This window comes from Henckelia pumila, chromosome 2 (genome assembly GCF_033568475.1).
Source record: "Henckelia pumila isolate YLH828 chromosome 2, ASM3356847v2, whole genome shotgun sequence".
In the NCBI taxonomy this organism is placed as follows: Eukaryota; Viridiplantae; Streptophyta; class Magnoliopsida; order Lamiales; family Gesneriaceae; genus Henckelia; species Henckelia pumila.
In genome coordinates this window covers 127,634,919-127,640,918 of record NC_133121.1, presented here as the reverse complement: position 1 = coordinate 127,640,918, position 6,000 = coordinate 127,634,919, and the positions used below count along the sequence as shown (strand labels likewise).

Sequence of the window (6,000 nt, the reverse complement as noted above, 5' to 3'; positions counted from 1 at the left end):
CAGCACGCGATAATTTTCAAAAAATTATATCTCACAATGTACCTATCGGATTGAGCTAAAATTTTGACAGCAGCTTCTTTATTATGAACGGTGGAGATGAGATTTGAATGTCTCAAAAATTTCTAGTAATTTTTTGAAGTTGCTGCACCAAAATTCATCCTTCCGCTTTTTTCTCGGCACTTTTGCATCCCTCCTTGCATCTCGCAAAAACAACAACTAATATGCATAAAATTCACTCGATACATCACAAAATTCAAGTCAAATCATATATAAATTAAGTGTATAAATTACACTTATCAAATTTTCCCAAACTTAGACTTTTGTTAGTCCCGAGCAAAAAAATAATGAGTAATATTATTAGCCTCCGAAATTTAACATTCCAAGATTCAATCCACATGTAGGCTAATTTTTTCAGGAGTTCTCGCGTGTGTGTGTGATTTGCCAATCTTGTCTATCCTCCTCGCTTTCGATACACTAATTCAACAAGTTTGTTTCACAGAATCATCAACTCCACTCTCTAGTTTCAAAACACTATTTACCAAGTTCAACTTCTACTCACTAAGATCAAAAGGACTTTTCAAATTTTTTTCATAGTTTTTTCATAACGCCAGATTTTGCACCCGATTTTTATTTAGCCCCAATAATTACCTGCAGACTTAGCTATAACTAAATATATAATTCGAATTTCAATCCCCTCTTCTATATCCCGGATGGAGCATCAACCCCATTTTTGTCCGCATATTAGCCATGGATTGGTGATTAGTATTTCAATCCCATTCCAGACCCGGATGGAGTTGTAAAATTAATTTTTTTATGTTTCTTTGGCAACTTTTTAGTTATTCATTTAAAAAAAAATTCTAAATCATTTCTATTCTCGTAGAAGTCTACCCAGGTTTCACGTTTAAATCACCAAAGTTAAAAATCAAATTATCCAATTCACACACAAAATCACAAAGCTTCTCTAATCACTAGGGTCTAAACAATCAAGGCATAGTGCAATATGAGTAAGAACTAAAGATTAAATATAGCTAACATTGAATTTTTTTAACACAAAAAATTATTTTTGTCATAGGCCAACACAATTACACATCATGCTAACTCAAACTAACTAATCAAAAAATTTCAAAAATTTTAAACACCACCAAAACTTAAAATGTGCATTGTCCTCAATATTCAAGATTAAATAAAAATAATGGACACACACCTTGGGCACCAAGCGTCAGTACTCGGAACCATCTTAATCACTCAAAGCTCTTCTTACAGGGCTGACGCCTAAACTTTCACCGCTTCACATTTTTAACCTACACAATTCAAAATTAGTATTGATGTCTAGTCTCTACATGCACAAAAAATAAATATAATAAAAATGATAACTACTAAATAAAATAAAATAAACAAATAAAAATACTAGCTTGGGTTGTCTCCCAAGAAGCTCTTAGTTTATAGTCCATAGCCTGACTATATTCCTATTCTAGCCTGGTTCCACATTGTTGGAGGTCTTTTCCTTCTCTTTCACCCTCCAAACATGTAACGCCTTGAATTTCTCGTGCGTTAACCGTATGCATAATTAGGATAATTAATAATTTAAATAGAATAAAATAATAAATTAAATTGAAGGTTTAAATGACTTTTATTTATCATGATTAGGTGTTTTAAATTTATTTAGGATTTTAATGAGGGTATTTTTTTTAGTGTTATGAAATTTTGAAGAAAAATATTATTTTGAGCGCGTAGACTAGACTGTGGTCGATCGTGATAAAAGTTTTATTTAAATTTTTGTCCTAGAATTTTAAGAGCCTAAAATAATTATTTTAAGGTTTATTTCATAAAAAATTTAGGTTCCATATATATAAATATTTTAAAATTCATTTTTTTTCACCTAATTGGGCTATTTTAAGGATTTATAGGGCACTCTAAAATTGGGATTTTTATTAAAACCGAAATTTATTTTTATTTTGGGTCCAAATTATTAGTTGGGCTAAGTTTTTAATTGTTTTTGCAAGCCCATAGCAATTTTTTTGGTTGGGCCCCAAGATCTTGCATTTTAAAAACCTGTAGGAGAAAAGCCCTAACCCAATCGTTCATTCACCTTCTTCGCGATTCTATCTGGGAGAAACAGGGAGAATGCCGTCTCCTTCACTTGCACACACTACATGCAAATCTTCTTCATTTTTCAAGATTTTTATGGTTTAACGATTGTCACGTCGCGAGCTTTGTTTTTATACCTTTATTTTCCGGTTTGAGGCATGTTCATTTTACTTCCTTTGCGCCATTTCGATCGATATAATGTTTGCTTGTTTGATAAAAATATGTGCCTGTATTTGTGTGTGATCTTTAACCCGTGATTTTGAGATTTTTGCACCATGTCATATCGTTTTACCTCTGTTTTTGAATGGGTCGGATGTTTTTCTTCTTCTTGACTATGGCCAATGGCGGACCCAGAATTTTTAAACTACCCGGGCTAAAATTTTAAAATCTAGAATTGTTTAACATTTTGAATCGAACCACCCGGGCTACTATCAAATTAATCCAAAAATTTCCAAAATTAATATATATAAAATTTTAAAATTTTTCCGGACCGCCCGGGCTAAAGCACGGGTAGCACTACACTTGGGTCCGCCCTTGACTATGGCGGGTTCGAGTAGTCGCTGTCTCTGGGTGGCTGGTCAGTGAGCTCGATGGGGGCTGGTTCGTAAGGGGTGGCTCGGTTTGGAGAGGGGCGAGCAAGAGGGTCGAGGTTAATGGAGCGAGCTATGCATAGCGCAGGGGAGATTCGGGTGTTGAGTCATGGGTCTTGGCTATCGGCTGAGCCATGCTTGGCGGGGCCTTGAGCCAGGGTCAATTGAGAAGGCACCGGCAGGACCTTGGGGTGGTCCTGCCGGCGCGACTCCGGTCTTGGGCGGCCGGAGCTGGGTGGTGAGGATGAGACTGGAGGCGATTCAGGGGGGAGACGACGAGGTGTAGGAGATTAGGTGAAGGGGCTGGTTTGGGTTAAACGGGTGACTTGGACTCGACCCATGTAGTGACCCTGCATGAAATCACCTATTAACTGGCAACTAATAGCATGCAATAACTTAATAAAGCAAAATGCTTAACAGAGTAAAAACGTGCGGAAACATAACCATAATTTACATATCAGCTTAGTAATAAATCCAGACTTAATACTGTAGTGATACAACCATATTGAAAACTTAAAGTAAACTGTCTAAAACATTTATACAGCTAAACAAATCCTGCTGTATAAAATCCCCTGAAAGGCTCCAGCTCCCTAGTCCTGCCTTGAACTACCAGCTCCGTCCATCCTGCGACCTGCCCCACGGAATAGGGTGTCCAAGATAACAACTAGGACGTGAGCGCTAACGCCCAGTACATAAACATGAGTAAACATATGTATATAATGCATGCAACATGATGACTGGTAACGGGTCATCTGAAAAGTCATGCTCAGTACCGGCGCCACATGAGTGCTGCCACCGCACGGATCAACCTCTGGGTGCAACCACACTCGTCTAGTACACCAGAGTAGACAGACATAAATGCCCCCGCCGTCGCGGTACTCTCAGTGACAGACTATCGAGTATAGAGCTGAGCGGCTCTATAATCAGGTATATCAAGGTATAGGCTCAACGTGTATATGCACATGACATATGAATATGGAAAACGGTAAATCATATATCATGTCATATAATAATGCCAAATAAATACAACATATTAACATATATACTCGCTGGCAATCTCAGTCAATGTGTACGTACCTCTAGGCTAGTTCAAGTATAGTAGAGCCTAAGTTCCAAGCCTATATTCAAAAGTTCACTGTATCACTACATAAGTTTTATAAGCCTTAACTAAGCTAATAAGTACTCCCAAATCTTAAATAGATTCTCGGACCATACCTTCGTCCGTCAATAGCCCTTTGAAGTTGCTAGTCCCGGATGACTATAACCACTCCTTGGTTATTCCAGAACCTCTATTATAACCGAAGGCCCTCAAGAGTATAACTCACACTATATAACGGAAGAAAGAAACTCGGGAATTTGTATTTAGAAATGAATCTGCGAAGCCCTATTTATAGGCAAAATTCCCGGCCAGGATCGGAACCACCGATCTCGGGATCGGAGCTTTCGATCCAGCTCACTGCGTGCATGCAGGACACGCTAGGATTGGAACTTCCGATCGTCGGATCGGAGCTTTCGATCTCATCCCCGATCAACACTTGTCAAAACTCGCGGCTGAGTCATTTGGGCAAAGCTGGCAGCCGGAGATCGGAACTTCCGTTCCAGGATCGGAGCTCCGATCTCGGTGCTTCCGCTGAGCTTCCGAAGTGGCTGAGATCGGAGCTTCCGAACTGGGATCGGAGCTTCCGATCTGGCCCAAAGTCAAAAGCCCAATTATACTCCGAACTTGGTTAATTACCAACTCTTAATCATGTTTAACATATTATTATCTTAAAATGGTATCTGGGTTACTACATTTTCCCCACTTTTAGATATTTCGTCCGCGAAATAACATCTAAAGACAAATCAAGATAATAATATGAAACATCAAACCATGTCTTATTACAACAACTGTAATTACATCTTTACATGGTAATTAAAAATACAAAGCAAACAACTCAGGATATTCTGCTCTCATACGGCTCTCGGTTTCCCAAGTTTCTTCCTCAATGCCTCGGCGTTTCCACTGTACCATCACAAGTGGTATAGTCTTGTTCCGAAGAACCTTCTCCTTCCTGTCTAGGATACGGATTGGTCGTTCAACAAAAGACAGATCTGACTCTAGCTGAATATCAGAAGTCTGAATCACATGAGATTCATCAGCTATATACTGTCGAAGTAACGACACATGAAAGACATTATGTTAACTGGAAAGAGATGGCGGTAAAGCCAGACGATAAGCAACATCTCCAATCTTCTCCAGTATCTCGGAAGGCCCAATGAAACGAGGAGACAACTTGCCTTTCACACCGAACCTCATCACCTTCCTGAAAGGTGATACTCGTAGAAACACATATTCACCAGGCTCAAACTGAAGTGGCCTACGCCGAATATTAGCATAACTGGCTTGTCTATCTTGAGCAACTTTGATCCTATGTTTGATCAAATCTACCTTGTCTACAATCTGCTGCACAACTCAGGACCCTCGACTTATCGTTCCCCGACTTCATCCCAGAATAACGGAGTATGACACCGTCGACCATACAATGCCTCGAAAGGTGTCATATCAATACTACGATGATAACTGTTATTGTAGGCAAATTCGATCAAAGATAACTGATCTTGCCAAGATAAACCAAAGTCCATGACAGAAAAACGTAGCATATCCTCCAACGTACGAATTGTCCGCTCTGACTGCCCGTCAGTCTCCGGATGATATACAGTGCTCAAACTCAGAGTGGTGCCCAACGCCTGCTGAAAACTACCCCAGAAACGTGAGGTGAATCGCGGGTCTCTATCACTGACTATGCTCACTGGAATCCCATGCAATCGCACTATCTCCTGGATATATAAGCGTGTCATGCGATCATAAGAATACTCCCGGTTGTAAGGAATAAAGTGTGCTGATTTTGTCAAATGGTCAACAACGACCCAGATAGCATCACACTGACGTGAAGTCATAGACAAGTGGGTGACAAAATCCATAGTTACGTGCTCCCACTTCCATTCGGGAATCTCAAGATTCTGCAGTAATCCACCTGGTCGTCGATGTTCAGCCTTGACCTGTTGACAAACCAAACATCTTGAAACAAATTGATACACACTCCGCTTCATTCCTTTCCACCAGAATCTGGTTTGCAAGTCCTTATACATTTTCATACTTCCAGGATGAACTGTTAATCGACTCCTGTGAGCTTGAGAAAGAATATCATTCTTGAGTTCCGCAACATTAGGTACAACCACTCGATTAGATAAGCACAATAACCCATCTGCCTGAAAATGAAATCCAGATATATTAACTCCATTGGCTAGACGTGCCAAACGCTGAGTCTTAACATCAGATATC

At 39.5% G+C, this 6,000-nt stretch overlaps 1 protein-coding gene across 1 annotated transcript in view; it reads left to right on the top strand.

Moving 5' to 3' along the window:
- Positions 1 to 2,174: 2,174 nt before the first annotated feature.
- LOC140884248 (uncharacterized) overlaps positions 2,175 to 6,000 on the top strand; it is a 39,410-nt gene continuing 35,584 nt past the window's right edge. Inside the window, exon 1 of the mRNA XM_073290943.1 lies at positions 2,175 to 2,244. The gene's annotated coding sequence lies outside the window, so the exon portion shown is untranslated. The remainder of the gene's footprint in view (positions 2,245 to 6,000) is intronic.